This window comes from Sminthopsis crassicaudata, chromosome 4 (genome assembly GCF_048593235.1).
Source record: "Sminthopsis crassicaudata isolate SCR6 chromosome 4, ASM4859323v1, whole genome shotgun sequence".
NCBI lineage: Eukaryota > Metazoa > Chordata > Mammalia > Dasyuromorphia > Dasyuridae > Sminthopsis > Sminthopsis crassicaudata.
The window spans coordinates 278,884,914-278,912,662 of NC_133620.1; the positions used below are offsets into that span (position 1 = coordinate 278,884,914).

Consider the following 27,749-nt stretch of genomic DNA (forward strand, 5'->3'; position numbering starts at 1 on the left):
CAGTGGTTGTTAGGGACAGAATGGACTAAAGGACCTGAGAAGGTGAAAAAAGATCTCTCCCTCCTAACTCCTCTTTCCATGATCTCTCACCTGTCTTTCCTCCTTTTATCACCTTTCCCTTTTATCCCTCCCACTATCCCACTAGATAGAAGTTTTCTGGAATCATATTTGAAGTTTATGTGAGTTTCTGACTCCTGTACCTCCAATTCCCTTCCCCTCTCCTTCTTTACTCTCTCCTAGGTTTCCTATTCTCTTTTTTTCTTTTCTGTTACCTCTCATTCCCTAATTCCAGCCCCTCTAACTTGTTCTCTCTTTCTTTCTCTCTTTTTCCTTTTCCCTCTATCTTTCTTTCCCTTTCTCAGAAAAAAATGAATGAAGACTGTAGTCAGAGCCCTGACCACAACTCCAGCCCAAACAAGAAAACCATCCAGAATCTGAAAAATTCAGGGTATGTATGGCCAGTGAATTCTTCAACAAAATCCCAAAGCATCAATTCCTTCACTCTGCTTGAATTCTCTATCCAAAGGAATATCTCATAGTAACTCAAAGTCTTTGTGTTTGTTGAGGTCTTTTTTTCTTTTAAACTTACCTTTCTCTATCAGTCTCTCCTCTTCTTATCTAATTTCCTTTTCTCCCTCCATTCCCAGAAAGGAGCAAACCTTCAGGGGCCGGAGGCAGAAGGAAAAATTGAGAGATAACTTCCAGTGGCAGAACGAATGGTGGGGGGAAAACAGGCTCTGCACATTTCTCCCCCCTGTGCTTGGGCCCTGTCTCTGTGGATGCAGCTTAAGAACGAAATTAGTGCTTCACCCTCGGCCCCCAGCACTCCCCAGGCAGACTGCCCCAAAGCTTCCATATTTACTATCCAAGAGAGAGTCAACACCATCAATGGCCTGGTCTCAAACACACCTGACTTCTCCTTCATCTATACACCCAACCTCCCCAACTGGACTCCAGCCTACCAGTCACCCTCTGCAACCCCGGCAACTGGTCCCTTTAGGTATTTGGCCCCAAGGTTTTATCATGGCCCCTCCCAAGAACAGGCCCTCCAAAAGCCAATCCCACTTTCCTTAGGGAGGTACCCCCATTCCCTCAAGGAGAATGATAACTCCCTAACCCATTTATATTAATAATAAAATGTATATTAAAAATAAATATTTATTTAATTTTAAAGTGGCTATACATCTCTCTTGTGCCTTGTAAAGTTGTCCCTCATAGAAAGGCATCCATAGCACCTAAGAAGGAGACAGTCCAGAAATAATTATTGTCTCTTTAAATTTAGACTCTTGTTACAGGGGAAAGAAAAATGGATTTGCAACCAGAAAACTTGGGGTTTAATCCTGGGCCTGTTATCTTCTATATTGCTAACACTGGCCAAATCATTTATCATTTCTGAGTCTCAGGTTTTATCTCAAAAATACTTCTGAATCAGATTAGGAATTCTTAATCTCAAATCCATTGATTTTCCCAAGGAATGTGTAGATAGATTTCAGGCAGAGATCTGTGAATTTAAAAGTATATCTTTGAATTTAAATTTTTAAAATTACATTTCTATTTTCACAGATGTCTAACTGTAACTTAGCATTCTCTCCAATATGAATGAAAAAAAAAATTATTCTGTGAAGGGATCCAGAGTTTTTTTTTTTTTTAACCAGATTGCCCACAATATAGGAAAATTAAGATGTTCTAAACTCAGCTCTAAATCTACTTTCTTTCACTTTATTGAATTCCTATTCCTATAGCTTTGTTTGAAGCTGATAAAAATTGACATTAGTGCCCACTAAAGCCATCAGATCATCTTGTTATCCCTCAGGCCCCTCCATTCTATTCTAGAGCTTGTGTCTGTGTAGCTATATTTTGTTATTCAATTGTGGCTGCCTTTTTGTGACCCCATTTTTGGTTTTCTTGGCAAAGATACTTGGCATTTCTTTCTCCAGCTCATTTTACAGATGAGGAAACTGAAGTAAATAGGGTGAAGTGACTTGCTTAAGATAACACAACTAGGAAGTATTTGAAGCCCAAATAACCTTTAAAGAAGACCAAAAGGTCTGCCAAAAGGCATTCTATCTACTGAGCCATCTATTTGCATTACTATTTTATATTGTATATTTTGGGATCCTGCTGTGATTTCTTAGGTACAGGGAGCTATTCCCTAAGAGAGTGAAGACCCTCCACCAGTTTGGATGGGCAACACAGACTTTTGAGAATTGCTTGAGTGTATTGAGAAATTAAATGACATTTTTAGTGTTATGCCATAGAAGCAATAGCAAAAATGTTTTTTTTTTTTTTGTTTGTTTGTTTGTTTTTTGGCCTCAATAGTTAGTGAGACAGAGTGTATAAAAAGAACATGAAACTGGGAGGACACATGCATTGGTACTAATCTTGGCTCTGTCAGAATTTAGCCTCAGTTTTCTTCTTTGTAAAACAAGGGAGTTGGACTAGATAACATTTAAGTCTTGAACTCAAAACTTCTCTGGTTTTAAGAGAAGCCAAGTATATGCAAGAGTTGAGAAGGAGAAAGTGTTCAAGATTTCAAACTAGACCTTGTTTTTTTTTTTTTTTTAAACAAAACAAAACAAAAAACAAAAACCTAAACTAAATTCCCTTTAGTCTTTTAGTAGTTAAAGCATAGAGGAAAACTCCTTCTACCTCAAAGGTTTGGGACTTTTCTGGAAGATGGCTGGAGAACCCTCGAAGCCCAAATTATTTTTCTCTGGAAAGAGTTGGAAGTGGGCGGGGAGAAGTGTTGGGGGAGAGAAGAAAATGGGGATGGAAGTGGAGGTAGGGGTGGGGGTGGGGGTGGAGCAGAACCTGGAAGAGCCCTGTACCTTACCCTCGAGGGGCTCACAATCTTGAGTATAAACCAGACAGACCTTGAACTTGGAAGCAAAACCCCATTTATTGCAAACTGAAATTCCATCTGCCAGAGAACTTGGATTAGATGAGGGAGCCAACCTTTGGCGTGTGAGCCAACTTGGCCTTCCACAGCTCCACCCTCTGGTGTCCAGATCCCAATGCCCAGCCCCATTCCCTACCCTTGGTCCCCAAAATGGCCTCTTCTCTTTTTATTCCCACCTCCTCTTTCCCTGTTACACGTCTTATTGCTTCCCAATCTTGCAGAAATTAACGTTTAATTTCTGTAGAAACAGTCTTCACGGGTCATGGAGCAGTTTGGGAGAGGAGGGTCACCATCGCCACTTTCTCTAAAGTTCTCGCGTGGGACCCCCATTTTTACTTCTTTTCCCCTCCGGCTCTCTCACCTTTCCTAGCCTAGAAGCCTTGACACAAAAGAAAGGGAATTTGACCTGTGCTAGTCTCTGACACCCCCGCCTCCCAAACTCAGCGGGCTTTGGGCCTGGGACTCTGTAGGAAAGGGATGAAAATGCAAGTGCTAGGTCGTTAAGGTATTTGAATTTTTTTTTAAGAGGGGAAAAAAAAAAAAAAAAAAAAAAAACTCCGGAGAAAGAAAGTATTTGATGGCTAATAATCTCATTTCAATATAATGGGACTTTCTTCTGCAGAGAGCAAGACAGGTTAAGAGATATAATTATGACTTTGCAAACTCTCTCCCAAGTGCTGGAGACGCGCTGACAGGTCTGCGCCGGGCTGCGCTCGGCTCCGCTCGGCTCCGAGGGGAGACGGCTTTGTCTGGAGCGCCAGTTAAAGAGACAGGATCCCTTTCCCCCCCTCCCCCCACCCCCATCCTCTGCCTGCTTTGCAATTTAACTTGTCAGAATCATCCCCGCTCCCGGATCCTCGTTTGATTCCCTCACGGAGCTCTTGGGGGGAGGGGGGGAAGAGAGGAAAGGAGGGAGGAGGGAAGGAGGGAGGGAGGAGGCGCGGGATGTGTGTGTGTGTGTGTGTGTGTGTGTGTGTGTGTGTGTGTGTGTGTGTGTGTGTGTGTGTGTGTGTGTGTGTGTGTGTGTGTTGGGGGCCGGGGGCAGGGAGCAAGAGCAGAATGAAGTGGCCTGAGGTCTCCGAGGTTCCCCCAGGAGCAAAAAAGAAACGTAAGCTCAAGATTTAACCAAGCTAAAAGGGAGAAGGGTCAAGTCTATATTGCTAAAGTGGGTGAATTGTGGAGCAATTATAGAACTCAAGCCGAAAATATGATTCTAATTCAGCGTCAACCAAAAATGAAACTTAAACCCCCTCCCCTTTCAAAACAAAAAACATACAATTCGGATAGAGTGGCTGTTTGCTTGGTCCAATCTGGTCCATATTCTCTAGATAATTGTCCATTTTTCTTCTCCTATAGACTCGTAGGTAGGAGCCGAACTAAGAAGGTTGCCCTTCCGCCCCTCTATTTTTCCTTCTAAAACCAAACTTTAAAACAGCAGCAACAAAACTATAGTGAAAAAAAAATCCACTTAACACTGGATCCCTACGGAGGATTTCCCCAGCACCACAAGACCGCATGCTGAGAAGAATCCCCCAGGACATTAGATTAAATGGGGCAGAGGATTCGAGATGAAGTGCGGATCGAGCAGAACCAGGAGAAAAAACTGGATCTCTCCGAAGGGAAGAGATGCTTTTTTCAGGTCGAGAGGCTGCTGGGGAAAGTCCAAGGCCTTGAGAATGGGTGAGTGCTCATTAGTGCTTGAGCAGGTGGATGCACTCCTAGAGAGATGGTGTTTATGGAAATGTGTAAATATTTTTATTATATGGCCTCACAGCCGTCATCTTCGTCATCCCTCAAACCACCCCCTTACGTGGGGGACTCGATATCCCGCGCCTACTAATTAACCCCCCCAAATGTTAACGTAAATGAAGAGACATAGGGAAATAGACGCTAAATTAAAGGGCAGGAAGAAAAGAGGGATGGAGAGGAAGGTAGAAGAGATGAGAAGAGGAAGAAATAGAAGGAAAAGAAAAGAAAAAGTCAAAAAAAGTAGAGGATAGGGAAGGGGAAGTAGAGAGGGGTATTCAAAGCCGGAGAAAAATGAATCGGAGAAAGAGAAATCAAAGACTGGAGAACTCTTTGAAAGATCGTTCTAGGGCCCTGAATATAACGTGGTTGCTAGTTGTCTATAATCTCTCATATATAATCTCTCTCTCTCTCTCTCTCTCTCTCTCTCTCTCTCTCTCTCTCTCTCTCTCTCTCTCTCTCCTCCTCCCCCCCTCTCTCTCTCCCTTTTCTTTCTCCCTCCCCCCTCTTGCTTTTCCCCTCTTCGGTCAGTTCTCTTTTCTCTACCTGCCTCATAATGACTTCCTCCACTTCGCACAATAAGGAATTAGCAAGGAATTCAGAAAAAATCAGGGCAAGTCTCTACCAACTTCCCAGTAGCACCTCAGCGTCCTCCAGACCCGCACAGAAAATCCAGAAAGACTGAAAAATCCAGACTGATACTAGCCACGTGACTCATCCTGGGCAAGAGGAGGCCGAGGCTAGGAGACCTAGGAACCTCTCTTAGGACAAACGGAGGATGCCCAGACCCTGAATCCCACAGACAGATTAAACTAAATATCCAGGGTCTGGAGCGGACGCGATTAGCAAACGACTCTAGGCTAAATTTAAAAGGTTTTATTGGGTTCATTCAATTGCAAACCTAGTCTAGTCTGATTATTCTCTCCCAGCACCATTATCCCCATCTATCCTGTCTGCATATAAATCACACCTTCGTATGCGCCGCACTTTCCCTGGTCGTACTTGTGCAATTCACAAACTGGTCAAACCGGACATAATTTGGAGGTAACGCTGGTCTCGGTTGCAGAGAAGGGAAGAACAGCTAGAAATTATCTTTGGGTGTGAGGATTTAAAACTGCACAGATTCACTTACGTTCTCCTATGGTGAGAGTAGTGGGGCTCCCCTCTTTCCATTCTCCCTTCCCTCGCCTCCACTTGTGATCATTCACTTAGTGGGGGCCAATGGGCCTGGGTCACAGGTGTATTTCCCGGGCTAAGAATTAGGAGGAGATGAGTGGACTGTTGGTGGCTTGGAGGCTTAGAACCTTTTGATCTGGCTCGAATGACAGGACCAACCGCCACAGACTACACTAACTCTTAAGTTTTCCTCATATCTGCATTCCTATTCTGAGTCATTTGTTGAATCCCTCTCCCTTCTCTTTCCATCTCCGAGGAAAACCGGTCAGGAAGCAAGTAGTAGCACCCGTCTATTTACCCACCCCCCAAATCCCACTGGATAGTTGCGGGGAAGAGGATAGGATTCGAGGGGCGCAGTTCTGAAAGTCTCTCAACCCCGAGGAGCAAGATCCCACATATTCCTCCTTCCTCACCCGAGCTTCGTCCCATTTGGGAATATCTATTCTTGGGTGAAAATTTATTCTTGAAGGTGAGAGAAATAGGGGGTTCGGGCAAGCTTCTGTCTTGGTCCAGAGGTATGTCGGTAAACAAAGACTAACTCAAAGTGGGTGAGGTGGGCATTAGGGGAAGGATGATGATAAAAGGGAGCGTAGCCAGAGCCACCCGTCCAGGGTGCTTGCCCGTGAGTGTGTAATTCTAAGCTCCTACCTTGGTGTCTATATGTTCGTGTATTCCCGCAGGATGAAATATACAGGGTAGTAAAGGAGGATTTAAGTTAAAAAACAAAAGCCGGAGAGGAGAGGAAAGTAGGCAAAGACATAAATGAGAAATTAAGACGTAGGAATTGGGGAGACGGAGACTGACACAGAAAAGGTAGTATAAAGACCAGTACGAGAACGAAGCCGCCAGGGTCAGGTTGTAGAGACTTTGTACGCGTGGCCTCTCCGAGTGCCCCGGGTGGGGGCCTCGTGGGTCCGAATCCCTGCGGGGAAGCGGGGGTCGCTGGGTGGAGTCAGGGAGGAGCCACAGGGCGCAGCCGGAGAGGTCAGGGGGGAAGGGGCACACAGAGGGCAGCGGCTCGGAAAGCCAGTTCGGCCGGCTCAGGTTACTGTGGGCCTTCCCGGGGAGCCGTAGCCGCCTCCCTCCCCCCAGCTCCAGGGAAAGGGGCCGGGGATGGGCTACGGACTCGTCCCTACTCCCCACCCCCACCCCAGCCCCCACTGTTTGCATTTCTCTGGCAGGCTGCGGGGCTCAGGTTGAAAAGAATCGCCTTCATTTGGAACTCTGTTTATTTTTCTTAACTAACCGGCGCAGACAGACGACCCTGTAGAGCACCGGCGGCCGGCGGGGGCCGAGCCCCAGCTAGGGGAAGGGGTTGAGGGGAGAGAGCGGCCAAACGGGAGTGGTGGGGAGGGGGTGCTTCTTCACCCTCCCCCAACGGCTAGAGAGGAGGGAGAAGTGACAAGTTTCCCCCAGTTCCTCAACCAGATTCTTCTTAGTTCCCTAATCCCATTACTTCATCTGTGGCCTGCTAGTGCCTGGCAAAGGCACTCGTTTCTGGTCTTCTGGTTCCATATCCTATCTTCCCAGACTTTGGGACCTTGGGTTTTTCCTTCTCTGCTCCGGTTTCGGCAACTGTACACGCGTAAAGTGGGCTGTGATGAAAAGTCTCAGCTCATTTTACCCGGCTGCGGTGGGTGAACTGAAGAAACTGTAGGTGCCTGGGCTTTTAGAACCCAGCCAAGTGCCCGAGAGAATGGAGGTGGGGGTGGGAGTTTCCTGGCTCAGTCAATTCAACCTGACACAGGCCGGGACCCCAGGGCCTTTGGGATGTAGGAAAAGGAAAGAGGAGGGCATTTCTTGCATGTTTTGACACGAAATGAATACAATTCAAATGATATTCAAAGAAATAGGCAAATCATCAGTTATTCTGAAGCAGTGGAAAGCTCAGCATTATGCGCAGTGGTGTGGCAAAGCCAATGAGAATTCAGACCCAGTCCTTACTAGTCCACAGGCCTCGTGTGTGTGCATGTGCTTACTTTTCTCTGTATATTCCAGGTGAGATTTAATCTCTCCTGAAATACATGTCTCTGTGAATGCTTAAGGAGAATTTGTGTATCTGTTTTTGGGAGCAATGTTTGTCTAGGATTGTCTGCCATGTTTATATCTTTGTGAGTTTGTGAAAAATATGCTTGTCTGAGTTTGTCTCCCAGCATTTGTGTGGGAACGGCAGTGAGAGAATGTGTGACTGTGAGTGAGAAAGTGTGTGTGTGTATGTGTGTGTCAGCGTGTGTGTCTCTGCTGGAATGTATGTATTCGGGCGGGTGTGCTCGCCTGTCATGAAAATGAGGTCAGGGAAGGTCGTTCCGCTCTACAGTATAAATCAAGGAGGAAAGGAGAATGGAAGGGAGAGACATTCCCAGGAGACCTGAGGGAGAGAGACAGAACAGGAGACACAGAGAGGAGACAGGGAGGGGGAAGAGAGAGACAAAAAGAGGAGGAAGGGAGAGATGGAAAGAGTTTTAAGATGAAACTCAGTAGAAATACCTTAGTTTTTGTCTATTAAGTTCCATATCCTAGTTCCTTGGGATCATCCTGTTACCCCTTACCACTGTAAAAAAAAAAAAAAAAAAAAAAAAAAAAAAAAAAAAAAAAAAGTGGGGAAAATAAAGAGTCCTCAAACCGAAATATAACCCCTCAAACAAACAAACAAAAAAACCCCCAAAACACCCACACCCTTCAAAATACCACCCCATCTTAAGTATTTCTTTGGTTAATAATTCCTCATCACAGCCACCCTCTAAGAAGAATTTGTAATAGTTAACCCCCCTGACACATCCATCCTGGTGGTTGCCCCCCCCTCCCAGTTACAAGCACATTTACAATCACACTTCTTACACACTTGAACACCTCTCTCCATCATGTGAGCCAGGAGCTCCCCACTGGTGACCTGGATTATAGCATCCCAGAGTCTTTCCATCTTCTTTCTCCTTCCCTTTTTACTGCCTCCACCTCATTCTGGAGCCCTCCTCCACCATTCTTGTTTCTACCCTCTATATTCCCTCCATCTACCCCACATTTCCCCCACCTCCACATACATAAACACTTGGCCTCCTCTTTTTCTCCTTGCCTGCTGGTCTCATCCACATCACATCCATCTCCCTGTCAGGGAGCCCAGACTTCTCTCTTAACTCTCCATGCTCTGGCACTCCTTCCCTCCCTTCCCCATCTCTGACCAGTCTTCTCTCCTGTCTTCCTTATTGTACTTTTAGCCTCCACCCCATCATTTTGGGCCCTTCAGTCTTCTCAGGAGTCCCTCGAGTTGGATCTTGCTTTTTCTCATGGTGTAATTTGCAAATCTTACCAAAAGCAAACTGAGCTTCTGGCCCTAATCTCATCCCAGAATGAACAGTTGGGCAGATATGGAAACTGCTTATTGTGGGGGCTGGCCTCAAAGACACTGAAATGAAAGAAAGCGAAGAGAGAATGAGGAGGAACAATCTCAAGGGATCAATTCTTCTGCATCTTCCAAATGCTCTCTTCTGTCCCTCCTATGAAGATGAGGCAAGATATCAGGGAAGGCATTTCCTAGGTGAATTCTCTCTCCTCGTGAGCATGGCCTCTGCTATCACTTGCTCTGTTTCTTCGTTTATAAAAAGGTCTCTTTATAAAAAGTCTCTTTCCAGGACCCAATTTATGACCCAATGATTTCTATCTTTGGATTTTGAATGTCCCAGGTCAATGGAAGGTGGTTGGAGTTTGGAGTTAAATTTTAGAAATCTAGAGAAGCCCTTTCTGCCTTCACTTGCTGTGGGTTACCTCCTTGCTCTGACTAAAGCAGAGGTCAGGCTCTGCTTGGCCATAGCTTGGAGGCCCCTAAGTACACACACAGATAACAAATGGGTGGGGCAGGGAAGGGGAGAGTACTTCTTTGAGGCCCCAGTGCCTTGAGACTATCTTGACTCAGTTCCTACACCAGGACTCAGGTTTTTGTTTTTGCTTTTTTGTTGTTGTTGTTGTTTTTAGCTTTTTTTGGTTCCTTAGATGCTATTGGCAGTCTGTGAATCCTGCGAACTTCTCAGAATAATTTTTTAATTGTGTAAAATAAAATACATAAATTTATAAATGCAACTATTGGAGTTCAGTTCATCTCAGACCCTAGGTTAAGAACAATTACTCTTGGTTTTATTGGGTCCGTTCCCTACTGACATTAGAAAGTTGTGCCCTCAACATTGCACTGCTAAGGGCATTCCTCATCATTATGGAGGGCCAGTTTAAAGCGACTTCTTATTTTTCCCCTTAATTCCTACTCTGTGAGTTTCAAACACAAGAATTCAGAGCATCCTAGGCAAATTTTTCAGGAATCTTCCTTTGGACTGATCCCAATTTGGTATTTAAAGGTAGGGAAGATTACTTGATTCAAGGCTGTGCAGAGAGGAGCAATAAGTAGAACCTCTGTCTTACCTATTTCCCAACCTAACCCAGGGAAAAATGCACCTGGAAGGATAGGCTCATGACTTCCTCTTTCTTCCTGTATATGTACTTGTTGCCATGATTGTATGCCTTCCTCCATTGTGTGTGTGTGTACTCCTGCTGGAAGTCCAACACCAAAGTCCCGGTCTTATTCCCATAACTGCTCCACAATGTGTTGAAAGTTGTGTTCCCAGCAGTCTGACAGGTCACTGTGGTTCCATACCACCCCTATGTGGTCCATGATGGCACTACAGGTGATGGGATTGAGGCAAATAGCCAGGAGAACTCAACTGAAGGACTGGATAACTAAATCAGAGATTCTCAGTGACATTTTACTACAACTGCTAGATAGATTTGCCATCCAGGCTCTTCCAGCTGTGACACTGAGTTTCAGAATCTGTTGCAGATGGAAAAGTATAAAAACAAATCTTTTTTTGCCCCCTTTTCTCAAGCCCATTCAAATGTAACAAGCAGTGAGTGCAAAGATAATAATTGGATTTCTAATTTGCCCAGCATATCATATGATCCAGGAAATTAATGATTTCTTTCCCCTTTTCAAGTTTCAGTTCACATCCCTATCCCCTAATAATAACTTACATTTATGTAGTGTTCTAATGTGATTTTTTTAAAATTGGCTTTGGAGTTAGAGATCTTGGGCTCAAAAACCAATGCTGCCATTGACTGACTACACAATCTTGGGTTAATCACCTCTCTGAGCTTCCATTCCTCCTCTCTGCATGGAAAGGGATGACTTCTTGGATCCTTTCCAATCTAAATTTGTGAACATATTACTAGCAAAAGATAAGGTAAAGAATTTCATATCATTTTTTGAGAGGGTCAGTATCTCATGGTAGAAAAGTGTTAAACTTAGAATTAGGAAGACCAGTCTCCTATAATAGAACGAGGGCTAGACTTACAGTCAGAAAGTCCAGGTTCCTATAGAAGAGAGAGGGCTAGCCTTAGAGTCAGGAAGCCCAGACTCCTATGAGGGCTAGTTTTAGGGTTCAAGTTTTGCCTCTAACATAATAATGGTTGTGTGACCACAGTCATATCACTTAACCTTTCTGTGCCAAGGCAGCTCTCTGTAACTGTTAAGCTCTATGTTGATGAAAATTCTTGGATAAAATTTTCTTTCTGAATGGATAAAAGTATAGGTTTCAATAAAAAGTCCTGCCTAACCACATTTAATTCTTATGGTAAATAGCTGGATAAGGCAAGCAGGGAAGAGATTATAATTAACGTTCTACAGAAACTAAAAGGAAAGTAAAGAAATTTGTCCAAGTAAGGAAGCAACTGAGGCAGGTTTTCAACTCAAGAGGGCAGAGATGGTATCAGAACTCTGTACCTGAGTTAACTTCAGCTATCATTTCCACCATCACCTTCAATAGAAACACCAGGGGAAGCATCTTGGAAAGTTTTTCCAGATTCTGAATGATGTTTATCAGAAAGAGCTCCAGGGATGACTAAAGTGACCTTGTACTTGCAGCAGCTTTGCTTGTGGTGATGGTGAGATGAGGAGCCTCTGGTCTCATCCAGATGGAGTTGGAATCAGCAACAGAATCCTGATGATCTCTTAGAGTTTAGGTGTGTTCCAGAAGCCAAAAATGCCAAAGATAGCAATTTCTGATACTCTGCTGCTCCCTAGTGTTGCTCAGAACCCCTACATCCACGTTCAGCTTTCGGTGGTGTAGTGATTGACTCCTTCCCTATTCCAGACTCTCATTCTCAGCTAGCAATAGGATCTTTCTCTTGAATTGCTATTCTACTAATCCCAGACCTAGAAGAGCACCTAGAAAAGTGGATGTGCATTTTATGGGGCTTTCTGGTTGCATAATCTAATCCAACACAATTCAATAAATGTATCAGGCATTGTGCCAAGTCCTGGAGATACAATTAATAAAAAGAAAGACAATTCCTCCCCATAAGGAGCCTGGTTGGTTGCTTGTTGTCCATTGTACTTGAAGACCAAAATGATATTACTATGTATCAACTTGCAAACTAGTTGAAGAAATACAATTACACATATATGAAAAAAATTGCCACAATGTAAAATTTAAACATTAAGTGATGTAACAGTAGATGCTAAGGGATCTTAAAGAAGGGAAAGGAAGTCATCAGGGAAAGGGACTTGGAGGAGGTAAGACAATGTGTGCCTTAAAGAATGACCAGGATTTGGAGACTGAGAGAAAGGGTAAGGATGCTCTGGAGATGTGGTATAGAGAATGTTATGATTTAATGATGGGAATACAGTATATAAAGAGTATTCAGGGGACAGATAGAATCGCAGTATCTCAGGACTGGAAGACCTTTTGTTCTGTATCTGTATCAATGTGTATCCAAACACAAATCCCTTCTGTATCACATCTAACATATAACATCTAGTCATTCACTCTCTGAGCCCACTTTCTCCTTGCTAGCCCATTCCACTTAAGGATAGCTACTCTTAGAGCTATCAAATTCTTTGCTTCTTTAAATATTTAAAGATAAAGCTCTTCCTCCGCCCCCCCCACCTCAAATAATTTCTTCTCTTAGTCAAGTATCCCTGACTCATGACCACTGTGACATGTTCTTGAGACCTTTTACCATGCTGACCCTCCCCTCCCCTCTTTTTTTGAGGCAACTGGGGTTAAGTGATTTGCTGCAACATAAATACCTGAGGCTGGATTTGAACTCAGGTCAGGAAGAGCAGGGCCAAGGCTGCCTAGCTGCTCCCTTGGTTCCTTTTCTCTGAAATCATACAAGTTTGTCCATGTCTTTCCTAAATAAAATGAGGCTCAAAAAATTAAACACTGAATTGACAGATGTAATCCCCAGCATCTTTTTAAATGATTTGACAGTTTCAGACACTTAACATTAGCTGTGTGATCTTGAGGAAGTAATTTACCCCAATTACCTTGCCAAAAAAAAAAAAATCCACAACCTTTTTTTTTTTTTTTTTCTTAGCTATTTCCTCTCCCAGAGAACCATCTTTTATAATAAAGAATTTCAAAGAGGGAATGGGAAGGAAAGAAAAGGCCTGGCAAAACTAACTCACATATTGAAAAGCCTAATGTTATATGTAGTATTCCATATTTGTAGAGCTCCATTTCTGCAAAGAAGCAAGGAGAGATGAGATGTATATAATGATGACAAAAAAGCTCCAAGCCTTAAGGTTTGCAAAGTACTTTACACATATCTCAATTGACCTTCACAAAACAGCTAATTATTTACTCATTTACATTTGAGAAAATGGAGACTGAGATAGACTAAGTGACTTGCCAGGATCATGTAGCTAGTTAGCATCTGAGATAGGAACTGAACTAATTTTATTCATTATGCTTCACCCACTGTGGGAGCTCAGAGAAGGGAGAATCCTCTGTGGGCAAAGGTGGTTTCCTGGTAGGCCATAACTAGAAGAGCTAGCTAGTGCCTGATTAAATATTTCTACCTCTAGATGAATTAGTAATGAGATGGAACATGTTATTCAGTGATAATTTTTATCACTTTTAAGAGTGCAATATTTATCTTGATTATTAGTGTGATTATCAGTTATCTATTTTCAAAGATCAAGAGACTATTTCTGAAGAAGCAATTATGGCTCTCTTAAGTTGGTTTCTTATGTCAAACTCTTTGTGTTCCATTGTTTCCTAGAGTCTCAAACTGGAGAAGGAGAAGGAGGAGGAGCAAAAGAACAAGAAGAAAAAAAGGATTGTTTTCTACATATGTTCTGCATTGAATATTAGGGGCATAAATGTAGGCAAAAGAAAAAGTAGCTCCTGCCTATAAAGTTTAAATTTGAATAGGGGAAGACCTCAACAAAAGGAAGATGAAAGATGGGGATGAGATTTGGCAGGGGAAGGGAGAGAGACAACAGTGTCTGGATCACAGTGACAAAATCTGAGAAATGATGCATGGATTTGAACTCTTCTTCAAAGTGGAAGGTCTAGGAAGAACTCATCAAAGGGAAAAAAAGGCCTTGAGAGCTAAGGAAAAAGACAACTGAAACATGGTAGCAAAGTCCAGAGAAAAAAAATCACATAGAACCTCAGAGCTGGGAGGACCCTCAGATGTCATCTTGTGTAACTTGTATTTAAAACAGGAATAACTTTTGCAATATTCTGGAAAAGTGGTCATCCAGAATCTACCTGATGAGCTTCAATGAAGGGTGATTCCCCCACTCCTTCCTCACCTAGAGCTAGGAGAAGATTCTCTATTGAATATAACTAAACACTTTCTTCCACTTTCTTGTAAGGATGCCCTTTTCTCAGAACCTTAGAATCACTAATAATAAACTAAGGGAACTGAGCAAAAGAAAACAATTAGAGAAAGATGTTTCAGGAAAATGAAATAGAATCAGAGAAACTCATTCCCTATATTTGGAAGACTTCAAGACTCTGGTGAGGAAGGACATGTCTTGGGACATTGTGAGTATAAGTGCTGGGGCAGGGCTGAGTGGGAAGAGGGAATGCTGGTTGTATAGATTTGTATCCTTTTAAAAAATAGTATTTTCCCAATTACATATAAAGACAATTTTAACATTCATTTTTAATAAGATATTGAATTCCATTTTTTCTTCCGTCTCCCTCTTTCCTAAGATGTATGCAATTTGAATTAGGTTATATATGTGTAATCATATAAAAATATTTCCACAGTCATATTATCAAATAAGAAACAGAACAAAAGGTAAAAAAGAAAAGCTATGAAAAAATAAAGTGGAAATAATATACTTTGATCTGTATTCAGATTCTATCAGTTTTTTTTCTGGATGTGAATAGCATTTTCTATTATGGGTTTTTTGGAATTTGACCCACATCTTGAAGGAAAAGTTTGGTTAAGTACAATAGAGCATGGGGGAAACAGGGCAGTTTGGGGAGACATCCCTCATGTTAAATGCAACAGACAACTAATAATTTAGCCTATACAAAGAAGAGGATAAAAATAGCAGCAATTCACATTTATATATTCTGAAAAATAGGGATCATGTAATGCTTTATAAAATTCTTATAACAATTCTATAAGGCAGGTAGTATATAATATTATTCTAATTTTAGCAATGAAGAAATTGAGATAATGTGACCTCTTTAAAGTCACATAGCAAATGCCCAAGATGAGACTCAAATCCAGTGTTTGCTTCTTTATACAACTAGAGAGGTGGCCCAGAGGAGTTGGGATTTGCAAAACTCATCCTCGCTGTCATTCATTCATTCAGGTACAGAATATCAAGGCAGAAAGAGACCATATGTGGAGCTTGCCTAGTACTTCAGGGCAAGGGGTAAGAGGAATCATGCAGGGAAGCTACTACTGCTTACAGCTATCTTGAGACCATTTTCTCTCTCCATGTATCTTTAAATAAAGCAAACCTAGCAGTGAATGTTAATACATTTGTCAAGACTGTGGGAATCCTCTTGTACTGACTATAATTGTAAGAGACAATCCCCATCTCCTTCCTATACTTCCCTGATGGTATAGAAGAACACAGGATCTGGGGACTAGTATGCTTTAGTTTGGGCAGCTAGGTATTGGTATGGCTAGAGCTCTGGCCCAGAGGCTGGATCAGCTGAGTTCAGATCAGGCCTTAGACACTTACTTAGACCTTAATTGGGTCAATTATTTGTAAAGTGAGCTGCAGAAGGAAATGGCAAAGCACTCCAGTACCTTTGCCAAGAAAATCATGGTCGTGGTTGAACAATGATTGAACCAAGTATGCCTTTGTTCAGGCCCCATTATCAGTACTCACTAGCAGTAACCTTAGGAAATCTTTGATTCTCTGAATCAGTTTCCTTAGCCTCATCTCCAGAGCAGAAATAGTACTATTTATACTATCTACCTCGCAGCTCCTATGTAAGTATTAAAGCACTGAAAAGAAGCATGATCTATAGGGGAAGAAGTCTGGGTTTAGAGTCAAGGGGCTTGGGTTTACAATGTAAAACTAGGTAACGACTCCAATACCTAGTTTTACAGATAATGAAAATGATATTCAAAGTAATCAGCTATCTTACTCAATATCAAACACAATGTAAATGAAAGAAATGGGACGTGAACTTAGGTCCTCTGCCTCTAAATCTAGTATTCTTTTTTTGTGAAGAACCACATCAAGTTTCATCTGGGGGATATTCAAACCCAATCTAATCTATCATAAGGAGCATTTGTTAAGCACCTGTTATATTCCAAGAATTGTGCTAAACTCTGGGTTAAAAAAATAAGAGGAAATTGAGTGGATGCCCATTAGTTAGGGAATGGCTGAATAAGTTGTGGCATATGAATGTAATGGAATATTATTGTTCTATAAGAAATGATGAGCAGGGTGATTTCAGAAAAGCCTGGAAAGACTTACATGAGCTGATGCCGAGTGAACAGAAGCAAGAGAACATTATATAAAGCAATAACAAGCTTATATGATCATCAGCTGTGATGGGCTTAGCTCTTTTCAATAATGAGATGATTCAGGGCAATTCCAATAAACTTGTGATGGAGAGAGCCGATCACAATTAGAGAATTGTGGAGACTAAATGTGGAGCAGCTTTTTGTTGTAGTTGGTTTTTTTTAATCTGATTTTTCTTATGCAGCATGACAAATATAAAAATGTTTAGAAGTATTGTACATGTTTAATGTATATGAAATTCCTTGCTGTCTTGTATAGCAGATAGGAAAAAGAGGAGAGAAATTTGGAACACAGGGTTTTTCAGGGGTGAATGTTGAGGACTCTTTGTATTTGGAAAAATAAAATGCTATTTTTAAAAAAATCTTTAAAAAAAAAAAAAAAGAAAAAGAAAATCAGTTCCTATCCACAAGGAACTTACATTCTGCTAAGGAGGCAAGGGATATAATATGCAAATAGATACATACAATGTAATAGTGGTTTATTTTTTTTTTTAATCTTTTCTGGTAAAGAAGCAGAGGAGGTAGGACAGGGTAAGACAGTGACACTATGAGATTAAATAGGCATACATTTACCAGAATTCTTGGATTTCTTTTTTCTTTGTCCTTGAAGACATTTCCTATTTTGACTTTTACAGGCTTGAGGAGGAAAAGTGTTGAGTTATTTGTCTGACCATAACCCTAATTGGGGTTTTCTTGACAGAAGCATTGAAGTGGTTTGCCATTTCCTTCTCTAGTGCATTTTACAGATGAGGAAACTGAGGTAAGCAGGATTAAGTGACTTGCCCAAGATCACCCAGTTAGGAAGTGTTTGAAGATTAGTCTTTCTAACTCCAGGCCCAGCTCTCTATCCATTGTCCTAGTCTCTGATGGGATCATAGGATCATATCTTTCACACTAGTTGAGAACTTTGAGGTTACCTAGTCTAGCCCTTTCATTAACAGATGAGAAAAGTGAAGCTCCAAAGATTTATATGAATTGCCTAAATTCACCCAAGGTACCAAAGAACAGTCTGAATTTGAAGCCATGCTCTTCAACTATGTCAGGCACTTAAGTATGTTGGGCTATACTCCCACATTGTTTTCTTGAGTTATAGGTGATATTTTGGAGTCTGCCTCCTAAAAATCCTCTGTTAAGCCCCGGAATCTCTTCCTTCTGCAACATCATATCAGCCCTGGAACTCTAGCTCAATACTCTCTTCCCTGGAGAGTAAACCGCTTCTCTCAGAAGCTCCACTTAAGGAGGTATCCTACATCAGCCATCTCTTCATTTCCCACTGGGATATCCTTTTCTGGACTTTTTCATTTTTTCCCCACTGGTACTTTTCCCTCTCAATCCTCCACTCTTTCTTGCTTCCCTTTGCAAATTGCCTTTTCCCATAAGATTGTAAACTCCTTGAAGGCAGAGATTACTTTTTGCCTTTTTTTTTATATCACCAGTACTTTGCTCAGTGACTGGTACACATAGTAGGTGCTTAATCAATGTTTATTGACTGACAAATCATACTTTGGATAATATTACCCTAAATATTATGCATGATATTTGTTTGCATACACTGTAGCTTCACTTAGTGAATTCTGCCAAATCATACAACCCAGAGATATTTACATCCAATTTACCCACATTACTGGAGAGGATCCCAGAATTTTCAAGCTGGAGGGACCATAGCCATTTTTGAATCCTTCTCTTTCATTTTACAGTTGAGGAAACAATTCTAGAGAGAGACCTGACCTGAGTCACACAGATTTTATTTTCTGAGGCTGGGGTTAAGTGACTTGCCCAGGGTCACACAGCTAGGAAGTATTAAGTGTCTGAGACCAGATTTGAACTTGGGTCCTCCTGAATTCAAGGCTGGTGCTGTATCCACTGTGCCACCTAGCTGCCCCTGAGTCACAAAGATTTTAAACCTAGAATATGAATCTAAGAATAAGACCCTACTCTTCAGTGCCTTTAGTTGGAGAACCTGCAGTTGACAATGTTGGACATGAAGTTCAGAAAATCTTCAAATTTGCCTTGAACACTTACTAGTGTGACATATAAAAATTTTTGAGGGACATAATTTATGGATACTCATTTACTGATAAGTAATTATGAAATCAATGAGCAATTATGAAATTAATGAGTAATTAATGAAATAATGAGTAATAAAAGAATGGTCATTTGGTCCTCTTGTGAATCAAAGATGGATCATGATGCTTGTGTCCTTGGAAGAATGGTTGTGTTTGACAGATGGCAATCAAATCTAATTGAATAATGAGAGAATGAATATTATAATGAGAGGTGAATTTAGTCTAATGAGGGAGTGGAGATCGACTGATTATGTCGTTCTTACTTATCTCTACCCAAACATCCCCAGCCTGAGTAATCTAGACAAAGAATTCCACTCCTCCCCCACAGCCAGCCTCGGTGGAACACAATGGGCTTCCTCTCTTAAGTGGGGTCTAAACAAGATTGTGGAGAAAGTTAATTCAATCTCATTATCAACATTGTCCTTCAAATGCTATCGGAATTAACATACTAGGGGCTGATTTCAAAATTAGGAAATAAAAGGGGGGGAGGAATCCCTATTCCTAATTCAATAATTGGTCACTAATATGTGTGAGAAATAATCATTCTCTCACTAGCTAAATGGGCAAGTCACAAACCTCTCAGCTTCAATTTCTTCATCTATAGAATGGGAATAATAATGGCACCTAGCTTCCTGAGTTGTGGTGAGAATCAAATGAAATAGCATAATAAAGTGATTTGTAAACCTGAAAGCTCTATATAAATGCTAGATGCTACTATTAGATCAGTGCCTATTCATCTCTATTCTTTGGCCAGTTCATCGTCCATGGTAAAATAATTTTGCCCCAATCCCGTTGTGACTTGGTATGGAAGATTACAAAAGCCTTTTTAGAAATCTAAATGAATTACAGTCCAAAGATTCTTTCTTGTCCCTATGGCTTTGTAAAAGGTTAACTCTTATAAAGCTTGCTATTCACTTACAGGTGATAAGTTCCCCAATAGATCATTTGCTTATGTGTTCAGTGATCTTACTCTTTATTATAACTTTCATCAGCTGTGAAAATGAAACTTGGGTATCATATAGTTTCTAGGTACTATCTGAAACTTTTCTAATGGATGGGAAACATACCTGCTATTCCTCTGGGACCATCATAGCAACAAGCTACACACAAGCTTCACTTCTCTTATCAAGAGGGTCTTAAACTGACTTTCATGGAGAGGGAGGAAAAAACTAAACAAACCCAAATAATGTAAAACTGGCTGATACAGATTGTAATGTGTGTCAGAAAGAAGCAATCTAATGTAGTAGATATGAATAATTCTTCAGTGAAAGTAATGAAATCGGGTTAGGAATAATTCTCATAGCCTAAGATTTCTATACTTTGCATTATTTATATCTTATGTTCTATTATACTATACTACACTACGCTATGCTATTCTATGCTATACTATTTACTATACTTTATTACCTCTATACTATTCAGACTATGGGTAACAAGGGAACTTAATTTTAAAAATTAATTTTATTTTTGTTTTTATATCTTCTGTTGTGGGTCATGAACTGGGAAAATATGAGTTAATACACTGACATACTCCATTTTTTCCTTCTCTTTCTGCTCTCCCACTTCAAAACTCAACAGGGACCGCTAAAAGTTAACAGGTTAACAATCAGTGATTAAACATCTATATGCCAAGCCCCATACTAAATGTTGGAGACACAAAAAAGTGGGAGGGGAAAGCCACTTCTTGTTCTCAAGATGCTTGTATTCTAATGGGAAGGCAACAAGCAAACTATGCATAAATAAGGATACAAGATGCAAGACAAATTTGAAATACTCTCTTAGCATTAGGAGAGATTAGAAATAAACAAGGAAGTGGTGGTGCAGATCTGGGAAAGCTGAAGTTAACATTGCCCCTAGGTGGATTGATCTGGGACCCAGATGTAGGCCCTTTAAGCAACAGTAATATAAAAGTGATTGTGAGACTTTGAGAGGAGGCCCCTAAAACCATAGGGGACCTTCTTGCTGACTGTCTCCCCCCAATCTTTTTACTATTTTCAAACGGTCTTGAAAATTGTTTCTACTCCTGGATGATGGAATGATTTTAATAAAAGAATTTTGTTTAAACCCTCTAGCTCTCAGTGGTCCTGAGATACAGAATACCGACTCCTATATCTTCATTTTCAAATTTCTCTTTTCCCTTTCTTAACCCGAACTCTTTCACTTATAAGAATAAATAGAAAAGGGAAAAAAAAAAAAAAACCAAAGCAACCTAACCAACATATTAAGTGAAACTGATAGTATATAGATAACTTTTTCATGTATTTGAAATACAACTTTTTAATGATCTAAGCAAAAAAGAAATTCGAATGGCAATAACAAACAAGAATTACTACTGTGTCAAATGATCCAGAGAAGGAAATGGCAAACCACTAAAGTATCTTTGCCAAAAAAACTGCAAATGAGGTTACAAAGAGTCATATACATTTGAAAAATGATCCAACAACAAGAAGTTGGATAAAATTATATATAGCAGCCTTAGATTTGAAACCCAAGGGGAACATAGCTGTAGTCCAGATGAGCAAAAAACACAGGTCTAAAATATATATATCCACATTTACTTTGCAGTCCATTCAGCTTTTTCAATATCTGACATATTAAGCAGGTGTTCTACTCAGCTACATAATAATATTGCAGTGACCTCATGGGACAGTTGTCTATAAAACCATATGCCTGGCATTGGGCTCTAGCTTCATTCCATTATTGGTCATTCATCATCCTTGGGAAGTGCAACTCCCAAGTGCAGAGTGAAGAGTGCTGTGGGTCTTCCTCGTATGCTTCCAGTGCTGGGTACATAATGATTTTCTTAGACATGTAGACAAGCCTAGGAGACTAGGCTTGACAACAAACTCCAAATTAGAATCCTAATTTGGCTATATTTTCCAGTAGCCAAAAGAAGGACTTCTCAAAGGAAATAAATCTTGGCCCAAATGCCAAAGTACTAGAAGTTTCTTCCCTTATGCAAGATAATGATGGAGATGTGCTTTAAAATATTGTACATATATAATCTATATCAGATCACTTGCTATCATCCTTCATTCCTAAAGAGGACCTTAAATCCTAAATGAATTTAAATGAGGCAGAGCTGAACAAAGTCTTCAGCCCCATTCTCTCCTCCAGAGTCATCAGAGTCCACTGAGAGGCGTCAGGGTATGGCCCTCACATCTGCAGTATTTGCTATTGGGGAGTATGATATTTGTGTCCTATAATTCTGAGCTGCTGTGTAAACTAAGCAGTTCTTGACTTTTCGAAGTTCTTCTATAAATGTTACTTTGATAACCATGTTCTTAAGAAGACAGGTTTACATAGGTGAGTTGTGACAATGCTTTCTGAATATAGCTCCCATAACTGGCACTGAGAAAAGATTAGAGTAGTGATGGATATATTCAGGTAACTTGGCATTTGCTGGAAGTTTAATTCCATTAGAATCTTATTATCTGATTAATTCTTGATATGTCAAGCTGACAATTTCATCTTTTTGAAGGCAGAGGAAGCGAGGACAGTAACTATTATTCTAGACTTAATTCTGACCAATAAGTAAGAACTGGGCTGATGGAGGAGGAAGCAACATGAATCTTTGGAGGCCCCTGTCCTACTTGAGCTTTGGGGGAAAATATAGACCACAGGATGCTAGATTAGAGCTGGTAAGAAGTATAGAAGTCAATGAATCCATAATTTATGATAAGGGCAGGGATGCTGTAGTTATTTGGCAAGAACTACATGAACATGAAAAGTGAGCTGCCAAGACACTGAACTGGAAGAGAGCCTGAAAACATGCAGGAGTATTTAGAGCAGATGAGAAATTGAGCCCCAGAGAAGTATCCAAGGTCATGCAGCTCATAAATCTCTGAGATGGGTACTTTCTTATATGGCCCTTGAGTTTCCTCCCTTTGAGCTACAGGCCATTTCATAACTTTCTTGCAGTTGCTTCTTTTCCCCATCTCTGTGGTTTCTGGGACTGGGATTGCTACTTATAACCCTGACCCATTTTTCTTTTGCTTTTTTTTTTTGCCTGAGGAAAATAATGTAGGTAACTCTCTGTAAACCTTAAAGTCGGTCCATTAGTCAATTGATTAATCACAAACATTTATTAAGCACCTACTGTATGCTACACACTGTGTTAAGTGCCAGTGTAACAAAGAAAAAAAGTTAAACATGCTTCCCTCCCTCAAGGAGCTCATATTTTAGGAGGAGAAAGCATTCAAAAACAGATATTTTATGCAAATGAAAGGTAATTTTAGGGCAGTTAGGTGAGGCAGTGTTCTGTGGGAGCATCAGGCTTAATGTCAGGAAGAATTGAATTCAGATCTGGTTTTAGACAGTTGGACTAGCTGGACAAGCCATTTAACCTCTACCTGTTTGTTTCTTCAGCTGTAAAATTGGGAATCATAACATCTACCTCATAGGGTTGCTGTGAGAATTGAATGAGTGGATATTTATAAAGGACTTAAAGCAGTAACTGGCACTTAGTAGGTGCTAAACAAATATTTTTCCCTTTTTCTTTTTCTTCTTCCTCTCAGAGGGAAAGCAAGAGGGTGGGGGATGGAGTTCAATGGGAAAAACCTCTTAAAGAAAATAGAATTTCATCTGACTCTTGTAGGGCAGGAAAGCCAAGTAGCAGAAGTGAGGAGGGAGAGCATTCTGGGTATGGGGGACTTCAGTCAGGAAGTGTAGTGATGTGTATGAATAGGCTAGTATGGTTGGATCATAGAATGAGTGGAGGAGAAAAGTACAAGAAGATTGGAAAGGTGAGAAAGAGATGGGTTGGGAAGATCTTTTATCCTGAATATAATAAGGATCCACTGGAGTTTATTGAGTGTGTGTGTCAGAATAGTGGTGTGGGAGTAAGGAAGGTGACATAGTCATACTTGCACTTTGGGAAAATCACCTTGACTGTTAAGTTAAAAATTGGATTGTTGTGGGGAGAGATTGGAGACAGGCAGATCCACTAGCAGGCTACTGCAGTGATCTAGTTGTGAGGTGATGAGGGCCAGTTACTAGGGTGGCAGTAATGTCAGAAAGGAGAAAGAAAAAGATGTTACGAAGGTAAAGTGAATAGACCTTGACAACAGATTGGATATGGGAGTTGTGAGAGAGTGAGGTATCTAGGGTGACACTTAGATGGCAAAGTTTTGAGAATTGATGGGATAGAGGTGCCTTTGATAGTAATAAGGAATTTCAGAAAAAAACAGTAATTTGGGGAAAGATAAGGAGTTCTGTGTTAGACATGTTGAGTTTAAGAAACCTACAGAACATCTAGTTCAAGATACATAATCATTTGGAGTTGTAAGTGTGACTGGAGTTTAGGATTAGGATAGGATAAGATCTTAAAAATCTTCATATAGAAGTGATAATTGAATCCATATTCAATTAATATTAATATGATAAGATCATCAAATGAAACAGTATAGAAGGAAAAGAGAGAAAGGCTCAGTACAGAGCCTTGGGGGCAGGGCAGCCATTGTTAGCAAGCATGACTTGGATGAAGATCCAGCATAGAGACCAAAAAGAAATGGTCAGATAGGTCCGTAGGAGAATCAGGGGAGAGTGTTTTTATGAAAACCTAGAGAACAGGGACTATTGAGGAAAAGACAAGCAAAGGCTGTAGAGAAGTCAAGAAGGAAGAAGAAAAAGCCATTAGATTTATCAATGAAGAGGATTGTTAGTAACTTTAGAGAGCATTTTTTTTCCCTGAGGCAATTGGGGTTAAGTGACTTGCCCAGGGTCACACAGCTAGGAAGTGGTAAAGTGTCTGAGACCAGAATTGAACTCAGGTCCTCCTGACTTCAGGGCTGGTGCTCTATCCACTACACCAGTGTTTCTCAGACTTTTGACATATGCATACCCCTTCTATAATTTTTGTAATGCTGAATATCCCTCATCAAAAAAAAAAGGATGTATTTTAATAACAATCAAAATATATTTATTTTTTCTTTTTTTGGTACCTACACAAAATAATAATAAACAAAAAATAAAATTATTTATAATAAAATATAAATCCATGTCAGAAGGTTTGTCACATGTGGAAGAAAGATATTAAGTCGAAAACAAGGAACAGACTATTGGACATGGAGCTCCATCTCAGATTAAAATTAACAACCAGGGAACCAAATTATTATGATCTGTTATCTCAGCACAAACAATTTCATCCTTCTATATAAAAATAATCAAAACCAGTGGAACTTATTAAAACCTTTCCTATAAGAAAAATTGCACAAAAGCTAAAAATACACAGGCGCCTGGAGAACCACTAACTATTAACGAAGTAAGTTGTCTCTGTAATGAAGTGCGGTATATTCACGCCATGTCACACCAGACCATCTCACGCCTCACAAGATTGTCTTGACTCATGAGAACATAGAATTAGGCGCAGTTAAGCATGGTGCAGTGCATATCTCCACCAAACTTTTTCTGTACCCCTAGGGGTATGAGTACCACACTTTGGGAAATACTGCACTACACCAACTAACTGACCCAGAGTGTTTTTTTTTTTTAGTTAAAGCTTTTTATTTTCAAAACATATGCATGGATAATTTTTCAACATTGACTCTTGCATAACTTTGTGTTCCAAATTTTCCTCTCCTTTCCCTCACCCCTTCCCCTAGATGGCAAGCAATCCAATATATGTTATACATGTTAAAATAAATGTCAAATCCAATATACATAAACATATTTGTACAATTATCTTGCTACTCAAGAAAAATCAGATCAAAAAGGAAAGAAAATTAATAAGCAAACAACAAAAAGAGTGGAGAATGTTATGTGATCCTCAAGAGAGTATTTTGGTTAAATGATGAGGTCAGCAGCCAGAATATAGACAGTTAAGGAGAGTGAAAGAAAAAGTAGAGTTTTTTTTTTTTTTATTATAGATGATTTTCTCAAGGACTTTAGCTGAAAAGGGGAAGTGAGCTGGAGGACATAACTAGTAGAAGTAGATCAGATAAGGATTTTTAAAATATAGACCACATTTATAGGTAACAGGAAGGATCCAATATATAGAGATTGAAACTTATAGAGATAGTGGGATAGAGATTAAAAACAAAACTCAACTGCTGGAAAAAATGCAATAGGAGATGATGTGCTAAGAGGTTTGCCTTGGTATGGAGAAAAGTCCTGTCTTCATCTGAGAAAGGTATGGAGGAGGAGACAGTGAGGGAAGATGTCTGAGTGACATGAGGTGAGGAGGAAGGAAGAAAAGGGAACTCTCAGCAAATTGCCTTATTTGGGGAAGTTTGAGGCAAATTTTTATCTAAGAAGATGAGGCTGGGAGTCTTTAGGGAAGCTTGGGAATAGATGAGGTAGAGAGATAGCAAATGCAAGGTTTAAAAAGATTGCCTTGCTGCATTGAGAGCCCAGTTAAGATGATGCCTCATGTAATCTAAATAATCATTCTTGCAGAAAATACCATCCACATCCAAAGAGAGAACTATGGGACTGAATGTGGATTAAAGAATAATATTTTCACTTTTTTTATTTGTTTTTTTCTTGTGTTTTCCCCCGCTTTGGTTTGTTTTTTCTTGAACAATATGACAAATATGGAAATATTTTAAAAAGAATTGCACATATTTAACCAATATCAGATTGCTTGCTATCTTGAAGAGGGGGGAGATAAGAGAGGGAGGAAGAAAAAAATTGAAACAAATTCTTACAAAAATGAATGTTGAAGACTGTCTTTGTATGTATTTGGGAAAATAAAATAATCACTCCTTTTTTTTAAAAAAGATGATGTATAAATTTGTGTATGTTCTTCTCCCCGCCCCAGACCTTGTATGCAGCAGGAGACCCAAATTTATGGATAAAATACTGTGCTTTGATTCTGTTTAGTAAATGTTTCTAATGAATAGTTTGAGAATACTAAAAATACAGAACAAAACAATAACAATCTTCTTTCACTTATATGAAATAAGGGAAAGATAGTCCTGTGCTGTGTGCTTCATATGAATTTAAAATTTAAAGTGGACCCAGTCATTTTAGTTTCCTGATTTTATCTACCTCTGTTCTAAATAGGAGCAAAAGAGACAGATAGTAGAAGTTGTCCAAGTTTGAGATCTATTAAGATGTAATTGGCTATAGGACAAGTAGGCAAGGGATTTAAATGTAGAGATTAGTATAGTGTTAAACTGATTCATCAACAGTTCAAAATAGGGAACAGAAGAGAGTATAGAGTGATGTAGAAGAGTGATGGTCTGTAATGTTTGGGCTAGCTCTCTGTCATAGTCTGACTACTCTCAGTCTGACCCAATCTTCTCCAGCAGTCTGCCAGTTTGACAGTCTCAACCAGTCTCCCTCTGAGTCTGACTTTGTCCCCAGTTTAAATACCCTATTATAATTACATCATTACAGTATATTGAGTATAAGCCAATCTAGAGTGATTATATCTAGACATATATAGTAGACATATGCGAACTAGAAAACCATTATCTCATCAATTCCACTGAGTTAACACCTTGTTTCAAGTAAATATTTCTCCAAAGTTCTGCCCTCTACAATGGTCTATGAAAAGACAGCAGGATGGAAGGAATGGTGATGATGGTGAAGGGGAAGATCGGAGTGAGAGGCCAAAAAGTATAACATGATCAAAATTTTGGAGTTCATGGACATGGAAATGGAACACTTGTGAATGACAGCAAGAGGAAAGATTTTGGAGTCGAGGAATAATTATGGAAGTTCAGTCAGTTGAATATGGAAATATTTTTAGAATTGCACACGTTTAACCTATATTTGATTACTTGCTGTCTATGGAAGGGAGAAAAATTTGGAACACAAGGTTTTGTAAAGGTGAAACTTTGAAAGCTATCTTTGCATGTATTTGGAAAACTAAAAAAAAAAAAAAAAACTATTGAAATTAAAAAAAAAATTTCAACCATTTTGGTTGTTATATAACTCCATTTGGGGTTTTCTTGGTTTGTCCTTTCCTTCTCCAGTTTATTTTACAAATAAGGAAATTGAGGTAAATAGGATTAAGTGAATTGCTCAGGGTCACACAACTAGTAATTTTTTGATTTTGAATTTGAACTCAGGTTTTCCTGACCCTAGGCCCAGTACTCTATCCAATGTACCATCTAGCTGCCTTCACAGATGAGGAAAATGAG

At 40.1% G+C, this 27,749-nt stretch overlaps 1 long non-coding RNA gene across 1 annotated transcript; it reads left to right on the forward strand.

Annotated features, from left to right (window-relative positions):
- The first annotated feature begins 4 nt into the window (after positions 1–4).
- LOC141566439 (uncharacterized) lies at positions 5–14,762 on the forward strand. Its single transcript, XR_012489318.1, has 4 exons — positions 5–42; positions 363–448; positions 4,256–4,579; positions 13,865–14,762. It is a non-coding gene; the product is annotated as an uncharacterized LOC141566439 (long non-coding RNA).
- Positions 14,763–27,749: the final 12,987 nt, after the last annotated feature.